The sequence below is a fragment of the Lycium barbarum genome, chromosome 12 (assembly GCF_019175385.1).
Source record: "Lycium barbarum isolate Lr01 chromosome 12, ASM1917538v2, whole genome shotgun sequence".
Taxonomy (NCBI): domain Eukaryota; kingdom Viridiplantae; phylum Streptophyta; class Magnoliopsida; order Solanales; family Solanaceae; genus Lycium; species Lycium barbarum.
Genome location: NC_083348.1, coordinates 66,066,354 through 66,087,969, shown reverse-complemented (window position 1 = coordinate 66,087,969; position 21,616 = coordinate 66,066,354). Strand labels below are relative to the sequence as shown.

Sequence of the window (21,616 nt, the reverse complement as noted above, 5' to 3'; positions counted from 1 at the left end):
ATCACAGATTTGTTTTTTTGGAGAACCCCAAATTGCCTTGCAAAAGAAAATCCCCCTTTTAAAAATAAGCTTTTAGTCGCACAACATTCGCCTAAAATATTAGCCCATTTTTTGTGTTTTAAAAAATATTCGAAGCATCGAATCATCCCTTTTATTCTCATTTTTTGCTCTGGTTACTGTTTCGCATCCGAGTCTACGAAAACCCTGGAGATTCGAAGTGCTTCGAGGTTAGATCGAAACCTTCGCCTCATTTCGCTGCACCCGAAGCAAAGTTGAGTGCATCACATGAGGCTAGCATATGAACATATTTTTTGTCCTTGCTTACGTGCATCCAGACTGCATAATCATGTCTATATCCTTTGCTTGTCCATTCTTAGCTTAGCATGATTTTATTATGACACAGTTTGACTTGCAAGTTAATATTGTATAACTGTCATCATTAGCATTAGTTTATATGGCCTTACTTAATCAAAATATGTGTCAAATGTTCTTGATAGAACTAAAAGGAACTCTGAGTTCAACTCTAGTAGTCTGCATACATATATATATATATATCTAGCATTTCTAAGTAAGTCTTGTAGGTGTATTAAGGTTCATCATTGACTGACTGATGTTAAAATGTTAGTTGCATGTCAAATGTTCACCCTCCGCTGAATCTGAATCTATTTTATTCACTTCTGTATAAACCTGTTGTCTTTAAAAAAAAAAAAGGGGGTATCACATGAACTTACTAAAAGCATATTCTCCAGGAGTATTGTGTAAACCTAAAATGCTGGTATTTGCTAGTCTATACATAATCCGCTGGTCTGTTCTGAATTTACATTATATATGTTTAGTCTTATTTATTTAGTAGATACTAATCCTTTTCCTTTCATTTTATGCATAACCACCGCATACGAGTCCGAGAGACTCGTCTCCTTCCGCGTTCGGTGTTGGGCTAAAAGCCCAACGTGCTCACTTCTCTCCGTCCAGCCCTGTCAGCAGCAAAAAAAAAACAAAAAGAAAGAAATGAAATTTCTGGGCAAGCCCAATAGCATGCACGATCACAGCAGCCCAAAATGGGCTGAGCCCATTTAATTATATTTTGCGCCTCTATTTTATTTTATTGCATTTAACTTGTATTGTTTTGACTAACACTTCATCTTACTCTTGTTTTCTACTTAGCTTAGATGAATTATAGGAGCATCAGCGTAGATAGTTTTAGAAATAACGGGTAGTTAATTTAAAGGGGAATGAATAATTACTGCCATAAGCTTCATTCCTTTCTATTTATGTTAAAACTATTCATAATATATAACATTTATTTTATTGGAATAATTGATTTTCAAAATAGCACGACTATATATTTTGAGTTAAGAGAATCATATTTTATTCTTGCTATCTTAGAAATTCCTAAATGTCATTAATACGCAAATATAAAACCCCAAGTATGTTTTATAAATGACTTCTCAAGTTTCGAATCAATCATGCATATTTTTAGCTAAGTTAATGAGTTAATAAAAGAGAAATAAAACTCATGTCCCTTTGCATCATATTTATAAAATAAAGCTAGATTTTGTTTTGCATCATCATATTAACACAATTTTATTCAGAGTTCAAATTTTCTAAAACCTATTACTTGTAAACCATTATATTTTCAAATTAGCTTTCAATAGTATTTAAAGTCTTTCTTTATGCAAATCATTATATCTGCTACAAATCCCATTTTAAATAACATTATCATATTTCCATTCAAAGCATTAACAACATTTATAAGTATTACTTAAATAGCATTATTATATTTTTTCAAAACCTTAGCAACATTTATAAGTCTTATTTTTAAAATAGTATTTAAAATCTTCTTTCATGCAAATCTATCACATTTTTTTCTGCAAGTCTTATTTCAAATACCCTTGCTCTATTCTCATTCAAAAGTCTTAACAACATTTATAAGTCTTATTTTTAAAAGCATTTAAAGTTTTTTTTCCTATATGAAAATTACTATATTTTTACAAGTTAGTTTAAATGGCATTATTATATTCCCTTTAAAACCTTAGTAAGATGTACATGCTATTTTCTTAAAAATTAAGCACTAGATTTAATCTTAATTAATTAAACTAAGTTTGACCGGATAACCGTATTTAACGGATTCTAAAGGATGCCTAACCCCTTCCCTTTAGGATGATATAGAACTCTTACCTAGAATCACACTGATTAAGCAGGCTATTAACGGAGGTTTAATTAGCTTCACCTTAGTTAATAAATAGGTGTCCTAATTCACCGTAAAATCAATTAGGTGGCGACTCCTTAAAACGAAGCAAAATAAATAGGATTCACCAAAATGTTGTACTCCGCTTCAACCCGGTTAAAACGGGGTATAACATACGCTTCGTAGCATTTACATCGACAATATCTCTACTCATTATCAACATGTCATCAACATATAAACAAACAATGACTTCATGATTTGGAGTATTTTTAATGTAAACACATTTGTCACACTCATTAATCTTAAATCTATTTGTCAACATTGTTTGGTCAAATTTCGCACGCCATTGTTTGGGTGCTTGTTTAAGTCCATAAAGTGACTTAACAAGTTTGCACACTTTCCTTTCTTTACCAGGAACCACAAAACCCTCAGGTTATTCCATGTAAATTTCTTCCCAATTCTCCATTTAAGAAAGCTGTCTTGACATCCATTTGATAGATTTCAAGACCATATACGGCCGCCAGTGCCACTAACATCCGAATAGATGTTATTCTTGTTACCGGCGAGTATGTGTCAAAGTAATCAAGGCCTTTTTTTTCTATAACCTTTGACCACAAGTCTTTCCTTATATTTGTCAATAGTGCCATCAGCTTTCATTTTCCTTTTAAAAATCCATTTTGATCCTAAAGGTTTATTTCCAGGAGGAAGATCAACCAATTCCCATGTATGGTTGTTCAAAATTGATTCAATCTCACTATTGACTACCTCTTTCCAAAATGCTGAATCAGAAGATGACATCGCTGCTTTAAATGTTTGAGGCTCATTTTCAAGCAAGCATGTCACAAAATCTGGTCCAAAGGAAGTAGATGTCCTTTGACGTTTGCTACGCCTTGGATCCTCTTCACTTGGTGTACTTTCCTTTGGTTCTTCCAGCGGTCGTTTAGATCTGTCACTTGACGACTCACATTCAGTTTTATACGGATAAATGTTTTCAAAGAATTCAGCATTATCTGATTCAATTACCGTATTAACATGAATTTCGGGATTGTCTGATTTGTGAAACAAAAACCGACAAGCTTTGTTGTTTGTAGCATAGCCAATAAAAACACAATCCACAGTTTTTGCTCCGATTTTTACCCTTTTGGGCAAAGGAACTTGGACCTTTGCTAAACACCCCCACACTTCATATGGAATAGATTGTGTTTTGTTGTGGGGCACCCTGTTGAGTATTCGATTAGCTGTAAGGATAGCTTCCCCCCAAAAGCTCTGCGGTAAACCGGAACTTATTAATAAAGCATTCATCATCTCCTTTAATGTTCGGTTTTTCCTTTCCGCAATTCCATTTGATTGTGGTGTGTAGGGGGCAGTAGTTTGATGAATAATCCCATATTCTAAACATATCTCTGCAAAAGGAGATTCGTATTCTCCACCCCTATCACTTCTAATCATTTTTATCTGTTTATTCAATTGGTTTTCCACTTTGTTTTTGTATTGCTTAAATGCATCAATTGCTTCATCCTTACTATTAAGCAAATACACATAGCAATATCGAGTGCAATCGTCAATAAAAGTCATAAAATACTTTTTCCGATCACGAGATGGTATTGACTTCATATCACATATATCTGTGTGGATTAAGTCTAAAGGATTTGAACTAGACTTATATGGATGTTTAACAAACTCAGATTCAACATAGATTTCACATTTTGATTTATTACACTCGAATTTAGGCAATACTTCTAAATTAATCAATTTTCGCAAGGTTTTGTAGTTGACATGTCCTAAACGAACATGCCATAAATCATTTGACTCCAATAAGTAAGACGAAGCTGAATTCTTATTAATACTGTCAACAACCATTACATTGAGTTTGAAAAGGCCCTCGGTGAGGTAGCCCTTTCCTATGAACATATCATTCTTACTTATTACAATTTTCTCACTGACCAGCACGCACTTAAATCCGTTTTTGGCGAGTAGTCTGGCTGAAACTAAATTCTTCCTAATTGTTGGAACGTGCAGAACATTGTTGAGAGTCAGCACCTTGTCGGAAGTCATCTTCAGAAGTATCTTCCCATATCCTTCAACCTTGGCTGTTGCAGTATATCCCACAAACAGTTCCTCTTCGGGTCCAGCGCGAGCATAGGTTGCAAATGCTTCCTTTACAGCGCAAACATGTTGAGTGGCACCAGAATCAAGCCACCACTCCTTTGGGTTTCCAACCAAATTGCACTCCGATAGCATTGCACACAGATCATCCATGTCATCATTCTTCTCCACCATATTGGCTTGTCCCTTTCCCTTGTCCTTTTTCGGGAGACGACAATCTGGGGCTTTGTGGCCAGCTTTCCCACAATTATAGCAATTGCCCTTGAATTTTTTCTTGTTCTGCTCCTTACTCTTTCCAAAAGGTTTCTTCCTTTTCTTTGGAGCAGCTTCTTCAACGATGTTCACTCCCATAATCGTTGAATTTCCACGCGACTTCTTTTTAGCTGTTTTGTTATCTTCCTCAATCTTGAGATGAATCACAAGATCTTCCAACTTCATTTCTTTGCGCTTGTGCTTTAGATAATTTTTGAAATCTCTCCACGAGGGAGGCAACTTTTCAATCATTGCAGCCACTTGAAATGCTTCGTTAACTACCATGCCTTTAGAAATAAGGTCATGAAAAATAAGTCGAAGCTCTTGAACTTGGGTTCCAAGATATGGGAAAGAAGACCGAAGCCGAAGCCGAAGCCGAGCGACGACGACGACGCGAGGGGAGACCCTCTTCTTAACCCTTTAGCAACAAGAAGGAGTACTTCTACTTTTAAGCAGGAGAACTTTTCTTTCCACTACCAATGAGGGACAAATGCTCATTTTATAAAGCAAGAGGAACAACTCATTTCCCCTCCACTTCTTTTCCCTCCATTTCACATTCAATCTATCATTTAAACCCAACAGGATGAAGTTAGTAGATTGAAGGAGCTCAAGAAAATAATTTCTGCTGAAGAAAAGGAAATGGACAGGCTTACAACAGTTAAAGAAGGTAAAGTTTTGCTTAATTAAGGCATTTTGCAAGACACTTCTCTAATTTCCTAAAGCATGACAAGTGGTAAAAGCTGCTCTAAGCAAGTATTTAATTGCTTCAGGCTACAGAACTTCAGGAAAAAAAATGGAGAATGCTGGTGGTGAGCGCTTGAAAAATCAAAAGGCAAAGGTTACCAAAATTCAATCTGTAAGTGGACATTACCTTGTGCATGTTGAATTGCGTACTTGAGTACACCATTCATGCTGCTTTTATTTTGTCTTCATTCACCAGGATATTAATAAAAAAAAAAAGCACAGAGATCAGCCGTAGCAAAGTTCAGATAGAAACAGGACAGAAAATGATTAAGAAACTTACAAAAGGGATCGAAGAATCAAAGAAAGAGAAGGAAAGACTGGTCGCAGAGAAAGAAAAGTTGCTTTTTACCTTTAAAGAGACTGAACAGAAAGCTTTTGTTGTTAAAGAGGGCTATAATAAGATAAAGGAGGTTAGAGAATATCTCCAATTACTCTTAGCATATTATGATTATGAATGTTGCACTAAAGTTGTCTATAGCTCTCTTTGTTTTCCTTTGATCTTTTTTCATGGTTCTCTAGCTCATTGATCAGCACTCTGATGCTCTGAATGATGCTAAAAATGAGTATGAAACTTTGAAGAAGACTGTGGAACAATTGCGTTCTTCAGAAATTTTGTGCCGGTCTCTATAAAGTTTTCTTGCTTCTCTATGCAATGAGTTTCTAATCCAGTTCAACTCGAGCTCAAGTTACAAGATATGAAGAAGGCCTATAAAGACTTGGAGCTCAAAGGGGAAGGATATAAGAAAAAGCTTGATGATTTGCTTATTGCTCCTTCAAAGCATATTGAGCGGTAAGCTGGATTTCTTTCAAATGAGCTGCGAGTGGATGCTGATTTTCTTGCTTATTGCTCTTTCATTTATATTTTTGCTTTATTCATTGCAGGACTTTTAATTATAAAAGTCCAACAACAACAACAACAGCATACCCAGTGTAGTCCCACATAGTGGGGTCTGGAAGGGTAAGATGTACGTAGACCTTACCTCTATCTTTATAGGGTAGAGAGGTTGTTTCCGATAGACCCTCGGCTAAATAGAACATAGTCAAATGCAGAAATGTAAGAGAAATAAGACAGCAAAATATGAAGATAACAAACAAATAAGGTAACACAGTCATACACACATAAGGATAATGATCTACGCGGTACCAAAATAAAAATATAACTACTAAGAAAGAGAAGAAGAAGAGATGGAAAGGCTCAACGCGACGAAAATCAACTGCCTACTAACCTTCTATCCTAATCCTCGACCTCCAAATCTTCCTATCTAAGGTCATGTCCTCCGTCAACTGAAGTTGTGCCATGTCCTGTCTAATCACCTCCCCCCAGTTCTTCTTCGGTCTACCTCTACCTATCCTAACTCCTACGACCGCCAATCTCTCGCACCTCCTCTTCACATGCCCGAACCATCTCAGTGTTGCTTCCCTCATCTTGTCCGCCACGGACGCCACCCCAACCTTGTCCCGTATATCTTCATTCCTAATCATATCCCTCCTAGTATGACCACTCTATCTGAGCATCCCCATCTCCGCTACCTTCATCTTCTGGACGTGACCATTCTTGACAGGCCAACATTCTGCCTCATACAATAAAGCTGGCCCAACCACCACTTTGTAGAACTTATCTTTCAGCCTAGGCGATAACTTCTTATCGCAAAGCAGCCCAGAGGCGAGCCTCCATTTCATCCACTCTGCACCAATCTGATGTGCGACATCCTCGTCAATCTCCCTATCCCCTTGTATTATGGACCCAAGATACTTGAAACTTTCTCTTTTGGGTATAGCTTGAGTAATGAGAAGGCACTCTTCAACGGTTAATATCTTTAAGTATCATAAACAAACAAAGCCGTGTACTATTAATTTATTAAGATGGGGTCGAATTGTAGAACTTTCATATTCTAATAGATACATGTACGAATAGAGTTTGAGATAATTAAATATGTCAAAATAGAATTATAGTTTAATTATTTTCTTTATATTTATTTAGGAATAAATATTTAATTATTTCTCTAATATTTAGGACTTCAAAACCGCTATTTTTAGAGGTAATTCTTCTTCTGTCTTTGACTTGTAATAATCAAAGTAAATTGTAGCTTTCTATTGAAATTGAACATGATGTTTCTTAATTTTGTTTAGTTGACGAAATAAACAAAAGAAGTTAATTTCATCGTGATTTTTCGATGCAAAGAACAAATCATGTTATTTGTTGTATGTTTATGAATTGTTATTTTTCCCAAATCATTCTGTAGATTTGAGGATGAAAAAATCAGAAGTGCTGATTTAACATGGTGACTTTCTTCTTCTTTGTCTAATGCACTTTGTGCCTGAATGAACAACTATGTATGTTTTAGATTATAAATTGTTTTTATAAGATTTCCAATTATAGATATTTTTCTTTTGTTACATTATATTAACATGTAAAATACCATTTTTTGTTGTTTTAACTTTTTTATGTAATAGGTAAGATGATACGTGAGTTCAAACCACTCTAATAGCTTGTTTGACCATGCTTTTGGGAGGTCAAAAGTGCTCATTTTTAACCAAAAAGTACATATTTTTGAAAAAGTGAGGTATTTGATCAAGATTTTGGGAGAAAATAAATTGTTTTTCAGAAGCTAAAAAGGTAAGTTTTTCCCAAATTTGCGTCAACATAATAATATTTATTCATCATTTAAATAGATATTGCATTTATTTTAACGTCAATTTTTGTTTTCCAATAATTTATGTATATATTTATTGTTTGACGCGATACAGTTGCACGTACACTGAACTAGACAAAATTCTCATTTACTATTTTCCTTTAATTATTAAGTATTTAATTATGCACAGAGTACTCATAATTTGTTCGAGGAGTTTTTCTCTTCAAGAAGTCTATTTTCGTTACAAAAGGAAAATAAGTTCGATCCTATTCGATTGTTACATATTTGTAGGTAATTTTATTAACTCGATTGTTGCATGTTAAGATCTTTCCCCTTAGAGCTTCCATTAATGCTTAATAAAACAACTAATACTTATTATTTTAGAGTTTTTTAAAAAAAATTATTTCCCCTTAGAAGTTTCATTAATGCTTAATAATTTGGAATAAAATAAAAATTCCTACTAAAACTTATTATTTTAGAATTTAAGAAAAAGATATGCAAGAAACACTGGGACAATAATTTTTTGGAGACATAAAATAGTACTTTAGTGTTGAAAGTGCGCAGAATGGAATTAAAATTTATCCACTTTGGATTTTTGTAACCATCACCACAAGCATATACATGCCAAGTTAATATATAGCAATTGATTTCAACATAAAATTTCATGTTAAAATAAAAATCTGCCGTTACTTTTGGTAAAATGCCTTAATTTTTGGCGAAAGAAAACTGCCATATTTTTTTACGAAAGAAAATCCGCAGTCAGGATCTGAATTACTTTCCAACTTAATTGAACGTGTGTAGTTGTGTACCATGATAAACTAATTGTGTGTTTTTCTTTGCCATTTTATGTAGGGGCAAGTGAAACTAAATCAGATTGTTGCAGAGCCAATTGTGAGGTGGATGGTGATGTTTCTTTCGTAGAAAACCCAATTCATGGAAGGTTGGACAATTTTTTTTTTTTTTAAAGTTATATGAAATAGTTTTGGCTAGGATTTTAGGTTGAAGGTATATGTCGTCGCTTTATTTTTTGTTATGTATTTTGACATTACACTTTTTATGTTGATACCATTATTATATATTTGCGTGTATGTTTTAGAGTTATGATGTTTATTTTCTTCATTTATATTGTTGTTATACATGGATTTAGTCTTGAAAATTATATATTTGTTGCTTCATGATTTTCTAATTATTATCATGCCGTGATCTAACTAATTACGTCAATTGTTGTTTTCAAATAATCTATGTATATGTTTATTGTTTGACACGATACACACGTGCAACGTGATAACGTCCAAATACACTCCTCAAAGAGAAAGTGTACACGGTCGTATGCAATATATTTACCCAACTATGAGTCGGGGTCGATCCCACAGGGAACAATGTGCTAGGCGATTAAGAAAATAAGGAATTTTTACTAACTAAGCTCTGCCAAACGATAAATGATATTTAGGTTTTTGAGAAATATTATAACTAATGCGGAAATGTAAACTAACCTAGAAAGCGAGTAAAATGATCAATGGCCACAAGTTTGGATACAAAGGAAATTACACTCAAGTAACGATCCAATGTATTTCACGATTTTACAACTAAGAACGGGTTTGTGTCAATAGATAATGATATCTAAAATCTCATTGAAAGTCTTCCAACCAAATCAATGAATTTCACTCTAAGCTTTTCCAAGCCTTAGAGTGTGATATTAGGCACAATCAATTTAACCTCAAGTAACTATCCTCTTCCGAGCTCAAGTTATTAGATGAGTTTAATGACCCAAATTCTTGTTAATTAATCTTTCCCAACCTAGATTTCCTTTTCCAAGCTCAATCTAAGTAAATGGGTGAGTCCTAGGGTTAGCTAATCCCTTTGGAAACATTCAAGAACGAGATTAATTAAATCAACAAAGACCCACTTCTATAGCAATAAGAATCATTCAATACATAAGCATAACAAGAGTTTCAAACCAAACTTTAATCAAGAATACTTTCATAAACGAGATTCAAGTCTAGAAATGAAATACTACACACTAAAATATTCAATACAAAACAAGGAGTTGAAGAAAGGTTTAAGAATTATCTCATTAAAGTGCTCCAATCTTCTCCTCCAATGGTGTAGGTGAAAACCCTAGCCTCCAAAACTTGCAAAATGACCAAAAGATGTGTTTTACAAACCCTAAAAGAGTATTTATATCATCCCAAAAACGGAAACAAAATCTGGGCAAAAATACCCTCGTGCACAACATGCTGCACAACATGCGGTTCGCATGTTCAACATGCTGCACCGCATGTTCAACATGCTGCACAGCATGTTGTTCGCATGTTCAACATGCTGCTTCGCATGTTCAACATGCTGCTTCGCATGTTCAACATGCTGCACCGCATGTTCAACATGCTGCACCGCATGTTCAACATGCTGCACGCATGTGTTGCTAGCATATGCTGCCAGAAAGTGCTTCTTGTTCAATTTTTGCTCCGTTTTGCTTCATTTTGCTCTCCGGACATCTTATCCTACAAAACAACATAAAAACACACAAAGTAACAACAAAAGTTCTTAAAGAGTCACAAAAATTTAAGGAATTAGCATCGAATATCGCGTAATTTCACGACTTATCAATACCCCCAACTTAAAGTCTTTGCTTGTCCTCAAGCAAATCAAAACTAAAATCTCAATGAGGAATCACTTTAAGCACAAGAACATGACTTTGGTTGGTACCAACAATTAGGCTACAAGCATGTGAAGATTTAACCAAATAACTCCCTCATTTCAAAATACAATTTCAAGAATGCAATAGAGAATTAAAACTAACAAGCAACAACACTCAAGTCTCAATAAGTGACTCAAAACCACTAGTTTCCTAGATATGCTCAATTGACTCAACTTGGAATTTAACATCACCACTCTATCGTAATCCATATGCCCTCACAAGAAAGAAAGTCCCAAAATCACTATATTCACAACAACAACACAAGGGACAAATACACAAAAGTCACTCACGCTCAACAAAGAAGTTCTAGTGCTAACAAATATCACACCATAAGCTTGCCCTTATTTTCGTTCATCACTAACTCAAGAACTTTCAGTCGGAGATCACATAGGGACTTTTTAAGATCGTAATGTAGGCTTAGGGAAGGGTAGGATAAGTATTTGAGATACAAGTGATTACACCCTCCTTGAACACTACAAAAACTTTCCTCTTCATTTCAAAACATCGCTCCTTCCTTTGCATACTAGTTTCCCTAGTTATTCAAACTTTTTTTTTTTTTTTTTTTTTTTTTTTTCCTTTCTTTTGAATTTTTCACAACACCAACCTTCACCGCTCTCAAGCAACACTAACACCCCCAACTTAGGCTTTTGGCCTCAAATTCACAATTTCATGTTCAAAGAGGGAAAGGTTCAAAAGAGAGACTTTTCATCAAACATGGTAAAGGCTTGTAATGTGGCAATCAAAGAAAAAGTCATAAGCTCAAATGGGGTTACTAGTGATATTATTTATGCAATGGTAGGCTAGAAAGACTAAAGAGGTTTTTTTCACAAAGATAGCCCAAGGTCATCTCTCCAACCAACATAATCAAAATTAGCATTGAACGACTAACCGGGCAAGTTCTAGATGATAAAAGTAAACACAAGATTTATTCAACAAACACTCACACACATGGCATATGAACTAGTCAAGATGGATCAATTTCACTTTCCAAGCAAGAACAACTAGTGCAATATCTCATAATCCAAAGTCAACACACTAGTAGGTAAAGAGTCACAAAATGAGCCAAAAAGTTGTCACAAAGATCATTCTTTCCTATGCACCTTGCTTTTTAACTTTCACAACAATTTGGAGAGGTATTCACATTTCAATTTCACATGTAAGAGACTAACTCTATTCGTACCAAACAAGCCAAGAGTTTTCACATTTTTCCTCAAAGGAGAATAAAATAACAAGAGTGACTAATCCACAATATGTCAAAAGAACAAAATTTTCAAAAATTTTGAGCAAGTGTCAAAATATAATGCGCTACCGCGTGCCACCCCCAACTATAAACATTGCAGTGTCCTCGCTGCACATAATCAAAACAAAACATAAAAATAGAAAAGGAAAAAAGAAAAAAAAAAGAAATTTTTTTTTTTTTTTTTTTTTTTTTTTTTTTTTTTTTTGCTGGCATGACATGCGACCGAACATGCGATTCGCATGTATGACATGCGAGTCGCATGTGATGTCATCAGTTTTTTTTTTTTTTTTTTTTTTTTTTTTTTTTTTTTAGTCTCTGTCACCAGATGCGACGACACATGCGATTCGCATGTATGACATGCGAATCGCATGTTATGACACCAGAAAAAAATATTTCGCAGCTTTTACTGGTTTTGGGGGCTGTCCGGGTATCCGATTTGCTCAAAATAACTCCAAAAATTCTGAAATTTTGCAGATTAGTCAAAAACCATAGACTAAACTATTCTAAAAAAAATAAAATTTCAAAAACGACTTAAAATTTTCAAAACGATGGGTTGCCTCCCACCAAGCGCTTAAGTTAACGTCGCGGCACGACGGTTACCTTTACCACTTTTCCCTCCACTTGGAGGATATGAATTTGCGCCCCAACTTTGAATCAAGATCATGATGACGCTCATGGGGCGGTCGTAGAAAAATGTGGCCAACTTTCGGGTATCGCATTTTGCACTTCTTGGCCCTTAAGTGAGGCATGCCATTTTGTCTTCTTGGCATAGCAAACTTTAAAATGAAAACGCTTTCTTCTTCATCTCCAAAATTCTCCATTGGCTCGGTTAGTTCAACTTCCATATCATCAACCAAGCACAATGTCGAAAAATGGTTAGAATGTGGTCCAACGCGCTCAAATTCCAAATTTACATGAGTTTTGACATCCTCACCAAAAAATGAACTAGAGTCTTCAAAAACCATTTCATGAACTTTTCTATGCAACTCTAGTATCATTTCTTCAATCTCGGCATCATTCACTATTTTTGGGTTGGTAGGTTGGCAATTTACCATGAGCTCATGAAAATCAATCTTGACCTCTTCTTCATTGGAAACCAACTCAAAACTACTATCCATGACTATTTGATGTTGAGTATTGCATACCTCAACTTTTGCATTCAATTCGGTATTCAAGTCACGGATAGCAATTTCAAGTTCCTTCAACTCTTGACTTTGCTCAACATGGATTTTTAAAAAAATTTCCATCATCCTTGAAATGCCTTCACGATGATCTCCATAGGCTCCAAGTTGTTGAGCTTGAGTCATAAGCCAATCTTGGCTCACAACTTCCACTTTGTCAAGACTTTCTTCAAGTTGAGGGTCATTCAAAGCTTGTAGAAATTCACTCTTGGAGACATTCATGTTTTGGTCACTTTCTTGCCTACTTTCAACACCCTCAAGTTGTTGAGAATTATAAGTATGAACCAATGATTTCATTTGATCCTCCAAGATGTGAATAGCTTTGTCATTGCAATTAATTGCTTGCCTCAAGTCATCAAGTGGTTGCCTCAAGTCTTTAACCGCTAAGTCTTGTTTTTCAACTTTTTCAAGAATGGTCTCTAACATGAGCATTATCCTCTCATTTTGAGCATTTGAGGCTTCTTCCATTTCCTTATCCCTACTATCATCAAAATCAAAACTAGAATAGTCATAGTGGGGGTTCGGGGAAGGGAAGGACAAATAATCACAATTATCCCAATGACCATTTTGACCACCACATCTATCACATATACTCCACTCATAGGTTTGGGATTGTGCGCACAACCCGCCCCCGGAAGAATTCAAACAATTTTGCCATGAGTGTGGTCCTCCGCAATAAAGACAAGGGTCATCAAAGTATGCATAACTACCATCCGACCAATTATCATTATATGATGCCATTTTTTTTTTAAACTGAACAGTTTTTGCAAAAATCAAAAACTGGACAGTTTTTCAGAACTGGACAGTTTCTGCAGAAGCAAAAACTGGACAGTTTTTCAGAACTGGACAGTTTTGTAATTCTGCAAAACTGGTCAGTTTTTCAGAACTGGACAGTTTCTGCAGAAGCAAAAACTGGACAGTTTTTCAGAACTGGACAGTTTTGCAATTCTGCAAAACTGGTCAGTTTTTTTTTTTTTTTTTTTTTTTTTTTTTAAAGCAATGAAAGTTTGAACCAAAGCAAGTTAGCTTAAATCCCAAACTAACCTAAATACGCCAAATTGTTCCCCGGCAGCGGCGCCATTTTTGATAACGTCCAAATACACTCCTCAAAGAGAAAGTGTACACGGTCGTATGCAATATATTTACCCAACTATGAGTCGGGGTCGATCCCACAGGGAACAATGTGCTAGGCGATTAAGAAAATAAGGAATTTTTACTAACTAAGCTCTGCCAAACGATAAATGATATTTAGGTTTTTGAGAAATATTATAACTAATGCGGAAATGTAAACTAACCTAGAAAGCGAGTAAAATGATCAATGGCCACAAGTTTGGATACAAAGGAAATTACACTCAAGTAACGATCCAATGTATTTCACGATTTTACAACTAAGAACGGGTTTGTGTCAATAGATAATGATATCTAAAATCTCATTGAAAGTCTTCCAACCAAATCAATGAATTTCACTCTAAGCTTTTCCAAGCCTTAGAGTGTGATATTAGGCACAATCAATTTAACCTCAAGTAACTATCCTCTTCCGAGCTCAAGTTATTAGATGAGTTTAATGACCCAAATTCTTGTTAATTAATCTTTCCCAACCTAGATTTCCTTTTCCAAGCTCAATCTAAGTAAATGGGTGAGTCCTAGGGTTAGCTAATCCCTTTGGAAACATTCAAGAACGAGATTAATTAAATCAACAAAGACCCACTTCTATAGCAATAAGAATCATTCAATACATAAGCATAACAAGAGTTTCAAACCAAACTTTAATCAAGAATACTTTCATAAACGAGATTCAAGTCTAGAAATGAAATACTACACACTAAAATATTCAATACAAAACAAGGAGTTGAAGAAAGGTTTAAGAATTATCTCATTAAAGTGCTCCAATCTTCTCCTCCAATGGTGTAGGTGAAAACCCTAGCCTCCAAAACTTGCAAAATGACCAAAAGATGTGTTTTACAAACCCTAAAAGAGTAATTATATCATCCCAAAAACGGAAACAAAATCTGGGCAAAAATACCCTCGTGCACAACATGCTGCACAACATGCGGTTCGCATGTTCAACATGCTGCACCGCATGTTCAACATGCTGCACAGCATGTTGTTCGCATGTTCAACATGCTGCTTCGCATGTTCAACATGCTGCACCGCATGTTCAACATGCTGCACCGCATGTTCAACATGCTGCACGCATGTGTTGCTAGCATATGCTGCCAGAAAGTGCTTCTTGTTCAATTTTTGCTCCGTTTTGCTTCATTTTGCTCTCCGGACATCTTATCCTACAAAACAACATAAAAACACACAAAGTAACAACAAAAGTTCTTAAAGAGTCACAAAAATTTAAGGAATTAGCATCGAATATCGCGTAATTTCACGACTTATCACAACGCACGTATACTAAACCAGTCCACTACAAAAGACTAACATATTTATGTATAGTTTAAAATTCTTCAACTTTGAACTTCTTAATTTAGGTTTAAAGACATGCTCTGGTTGCAATTAAAATATCATGACATATATAACATCACAAATGTTAAAACTTCAGGAATTGTGCACTAATCCTTCGCGGGAATTACTATCCCCTAAGTGATGATACACAAAAAGTGTATTGCAATCTCTTTGTGCAAAAAAGTCGTTTAAATTTTGTTTTTAAAACCTTTTTTTTTTTTTTTGTTAAATGTGTAATTCCCTGCCTTTTCGTTTGATTTTCCCTCTTCTTTCTCTTTTTTTTTCTCTTTTATTTTCTCTCCTCCACTACTATCATCGCCGGCACCACCATCTTCTCCACCAATACCATAAGCCACCAATACATCCTCCATTACGAAAAATGAAAGAGAATCTTGAATTATAAGCCACTCTAATGATATTTGAGAACTCTCAGCCGGAGAAAATGAAATATTCCTGATATATATATATATATATATATATATATATATATTTGGTAAATAATGAAAATATGGTGAACATATGCTCGAGTATGCGAGCGTGTAGTAATAGTTAGCATTAAAAAAACTCAGGTAACCCTAGAATTTGTGTATCATTAAAAATAGTTATGCTAAATAATAGGCTATCAAATTTTTCGAGCAAACTGCCATTAATTGCAAAGTTGCCTATGCAAGACGAATTTGCTTATAAGTACTTGGTTTAATTAATTCTTATTCTCTTTAAAATTGAATTTTTATTTGAAAAGTTGGCGAAGACAGATGCTTTGATACAAAAACCTTGTTTGTTGTTGGAAAAAAATATCAAAGAGGATAAAAAGAACCGTGTGATTTATAATTCAATCAAAAGGATTTTAGAAAATATGGTTTCCGAATTTTTTTGTTAATTCACATGGGAAAATTATTTTGATTACAACTACTACTAGATGAATGTTTTGACGTAACACGCACATGCATCTCTAATCTGAGGTCAGTTTCCATTTTCTTGGGTTTTGTTTGTATGTTAAAAAGCTTCTTGTTTTATAAATACTCCTATTGATTAGATTGTAGTGAAATTTCCGTTTCCCTGAAGTGCATTAAAAAGATTGTATTGAACTTATTCTTTTGTCTTGGAAGAATTAGGTCCAATGGCATTAGGTTAAACTCCTGTTTATAGTTTCCCTTGCTTACCTAAGTTTAGGCAGAACAAACGCACGTAATTTAAACTAATGTAATTAAATTTTGTGAGTGAAGTTCAAACCCTCATCACCAGGGTGGGAACTTCCACCATTTGCCACTAGCACCTTGGGCCATTTGTTACTAGTCATTTATACGATTTCATATGTACATATATCTATACACCTTGTTTTCATCGAAACTTTTGAGTCACGTGATAGCCCTTTAGGCCTTAGTAGATCCGCCCCTGGTATTACCTTTCACTACTAAAAAACTGGCAAAATTGGACGGACAAAAAATCGACGGACTGCGTCGCTTTGAAAAATTGACGGAAAACCGGCGCAGTGCGTCGGTTTTGTGTATTTCTATTTTTTTTTAATTAAAAAACCGACGGACAACGTCGGTTTTTTCAGAAAAATTTTGAAATTATATTTCCGCCAATTGTTTTTTACAAAAACTGACGTCCCACGTCGGTTTTATTAAAAAAATAATTAATTTATTAAAAATATATTAAATAATTTATAATTCATTTTGTTTTGTAAAATATTAATAAACGAATTTTTTTTAAAGAAACCGACGGACTACGTCGGTTTTTAATTATTTTTTTTTGTCAAAGGCTGGTCAAAATTTTAAAAAACTTGACGGACCGCGTCGATTTTTCCGTTGGTTTTTTTTTAACAATATGAAAGAAACGGGTTTGGCATATCATTTGTCATCTTCCCCCCAAAAAAACCCCACTTCTCTCTAAAATAAAAGACCCTGACCCGCCGTCCACCCCCCTCTGCCCACGCCCACCACCTGCTGCTAGCCGCCGCCCACCCGCCGCTACCTGCGCAGCCCAACCCCACCTACCCCAGCCCCGTTTTTAACTTGTAATTTGAGGTAGTTTCTTTTAAATTAGGGCTTTTAAAATTCTTTCAATTTTAGTTTTATTTGTAGATTTTAGGCCCAATGTTAGTCTATTTAGCTTTGTTAAACATCATTTGTAATGTTATTAATGTTGAATTTGTGAAAAAATGTAAACTATATTTGACTAGTTTACTTTTTTTTTTTTTGCTTGAGATTGTGCTATATTTTATGTTCATTGTCAATGTATTTGTGTTAGCTTAGTTATCATTGTTTGTAATATTATTGTTATACCCCATTTAAACGGGGTTAAAGTAGGAGTACAACATATTGGTGATTCCTATTTGTTTTATCTTAAGGAGACGCCACCTAATTAATTTAATGGTGAATTAGGGCACCTAATTTATTAACTAAGGTAAAGCCTAACTAAACCTCCGTTAATGGTCTGCTTAATTAGCGTGATTCTAGGTAAGGGTTCTAGATTATCCTAAAGGGAAGGGATTAGGCATCCTTTAGAATCCGTTAACTACGGTTACCGTCCAAACTTAGGTTAATTAATTAGGGCTAAAGACGCAAATATAACATTTAAATTTTAAGAAAAATGGCTTGTAAATGTTGCTAAGGTTTTAAAGGAAAATATAATAATGCTATTTAAAATAATACTTATAAATATTGCCAAGGCTTTAAATAAAAATGCTATTTAGAATAAGACTTGTATAAAATATAATAATTTGCATAAAAGGAGACTTCAAATGTCATTTAAAATAAACTTATAAATGTTGCTAAGGCTTTAAATAATAATGCTATTTAAAATAAGATTTGCATAAAATATAATAATTTGCATATAAGTAGAAGTTTTAAGAGAAGACTTAGCAAATTTGAACTTTGAATAAAATTATATTATATGAATATGGCAATGTAGAAAAATCTAGACTTATTTTTATAAATAGGATGCAAAAGGAAGTGATTTTTCTTTCTCTTTTTTATTAACTTTATTTAACTATATTTGGCTAAAATATGTATAATTGGATAAATCTTGACAAATTGTTTATAGCATATACTTAAGTTCATATTTGCGTATTAGTGACATTTTAATTTTCTAAGATAGTAATAATAAATCGTGATTCCTTTAGCTCAAAATATGTAGTCATGCTCTTTTGAAAATCAATTATTCTAATGAAAATAAATATTGTAGATACTATGAATAATTTAACAAAAAAGAAAGAGAGAATGAAATCTTAAATTAACTACCCATTACTAAAACTAAACTCCACTAATTTCACGAAGGCTCATCTAAATTAACAAAACAAAGTGTTAGTCATACAATATAAATTAAATGCACAAAAAATAAAATAGAGGAGCAAATAAGTTGCCAATTTTTAAGACTGCTATGATCATGCTACTGTTGGGCTTTGGCCCAGTAATCCGAAATTAAATGAATCGGCCCATTTAGGCTGATTGCTGCGGATCTGCTGCTGTTGTTCCTGTCTATTGGGCTTTGGCCCAGAATTTTTATGTTTTTTTCTATTTTTGCCGGGGACAGGGGCTGGACAGGAGAGAGGTCATGTTAGGCTTTTATCCCAACTCCGAATGCGGAAGAAGGACGAGTCTCTCGGACTCGTATGCGATGGTCATGCATAAAACGAAAGAAAAAGGGTTAGTATATAATAAAAGACTAAGGCCTAAATAAAGAAAACTAAGTGTACAGATTGAATTAGCACATAACACAATAATAGGACACTTAGAGAAAATGTTCAAGCCCAAATAAGCTAATAATAAAGAAACGACTGAAGCCCATGTGATCTATTTCATATCACTAAATAACTTAGGCCCAGTAGAGTCATATTCCATATCTTTGAACAGAGGCCCAGTGAATAGAGAAAGGAATTCCCAAAATCATCAACACTTAATAGTAGAACTAACTGTCTAGGATGATACCTTCAATATACGTTAGATATACCATCATATACATGTTAAGATAGATGTACAGAGTTGAATATACTCTGTGTATATGAGTATATACCTTTGATATACCACAAGAAAGTTAATCACACAAGAGAAGAAACAATAAAAAATAATCATGCTAATGCATTTAGACTCAGAGAATTCATATAGGCATCAGCAAACCAAATCAAAGCTAGGCAAATAATGTGCAGAATCAATATACATGACAAACAGGTCCTAAGATTCAACAGAACTGAAGCAGTTTAAGGTGCAAACATAAGGCATCAATTTCAGACCAAGAAAGAAGAAAATCCAAAGCATAAACATATATTCTGCTTCTTATTTTACATATTAGGAGGGTCCCATAGGACATGAATTCCCACGAGGGAACCCCAGCAACCTAGGATAGGGGAATTGGACTGAGTTAGCTAGAAACTCGAAGCCCTTTTCCCTTTTCCTTTGATCCTAGGTAAGTCACACTCATGTTCCTCCATACTAAGTGACACCTCTTTAACTACCTTAGTTTAAACCAAACTAGCACACTGACTCTAGATCATACTTAAGTTCACATTTCTACAATCAGTTTCTCATTCATCATGAACATATAAAAATGAAAACAAAACACTGAGTCACAAACATAACACAGACAGGCAGAGTAGCAGGCCTCAAAGTCATTTTGAAACAAGTAGTATATGATAGTGTTATGGCTATTGCAAACACAGACATACATCATAAATGATTGATTCCCAGGATACTTTTTAGGTAAGGGAGTAGACAGGTTTAAAGGGGGTTCACACAGCATGTATTCATCAAACTTGACCAAAATAGGACCTCAAACATGTATCATAAGTTTCCCAGAATACTAGATAGATTCACAGATGCTACAAGTTGCATTTAAAAATCCTTCTACACACATTCTGAGACTTTAGAATACCAAACCAATCGACCTAAACTCATATCATGGACTTCATAATTCGAAACAGAACCAATAAGGAACATACAAAAGTCTTGGTCACTCATTAAGCGAAGTGATAGGTCACAGACCAAAGCACAAATCCCATAGTTTGAAACAGGGTCATAAAAAGAGACACACAAAGGTTGTGGTCACTTTCAAATCAAACAAATGCCATTTTAGTCTTAGCAAAATCATTTTTCAATCTCATAGGCTTAAGGGTTCTACTTAACACTATGAAGACAGTATTGAACTCAAACGATACACCGTAGAAAAAATAATCATATTGTATCCAGATAGGGATCATAAGTGATTTTAAACTCAAACACTTGAACAAATATAGGCGTGCTTCAAATACTACATCAGTCTAACATGCTAATCTGATTTTAAAAAAAAAAAGTTAAGTGTACTAATCATACTGTCACATAGAGAAATTTAGGAATCTACTTATCATATATTTAGATCTCAGGTAGCAGACCAACATGAGTGAAGATTTAGCATAATCAAACAACAAGACAATCAGCCACAGGGAACTTAACTATATCAACATGCTTATCAGGATAAGAACCAAGATCAAACTGAACCGAACTAACACAACACGCTTAGTTAAAGCATATTAAGCTAAACTAACCTATCAGGCATATTTAACTAAAAATCAAACTGGACTAAGGCTAATATAAAAACATGTTTCACTACATTAAACTACTAAACATACTTATTTAAATAAATTAAACTAACTTAACACAGGAACATGCTTAACCACATAGGCTAACTAAATTAACACATAATCGTGCTTAACTAAGCTAAAATTAATATCAACACAGAGGCACAGATAATTTAAACTAAAAAAATGCAAGAAAAATAAAACGGACAGGGAAATTACTGACCTTCTTCAGGTGCAGCGAAGTGGGGTTTGAGCCTCCGATCCAACTCAAAACACCACCAAATTCGAACTTGCGTGTGCTCAGATTTGAACAAATACCAAGGGCAAAAACAAACAGAAAAGGATTTAGTGTTTTGAGACGATATCCATAAAATTAACAACTAATATTTTTAAAGGGGAATTTGAGCGGCTAGAGAACTCTTGTTTTAGGGATCCGATGGCGGCTAAAAAAAGACTTTAATTTTTAGGGAATTTCCGCGGCTAAAAGACCTCCCCTTCAATGACTCCCGAAACGATTATTTATAGGGATGAACTAGGGTTTTGCTAGGGTTTGACAACTGAAAATTGGG

The 21,616-nt window shown here is 34.5% G+C and overlaps 1 pseudogene; it reads left to right on the top strand.

The window, feature by feature from the left end:
* Nucleotides 1–6,084, top strand: part of LOC132624365 (structural maintenance of chromosomes protein 4-like) — a 47,248-nt pseudogene extending 41,164 nt beyond the window's left edge.
* Nucleotides 6,085–21,616: the final 15,532 nt, after the last annotated feature.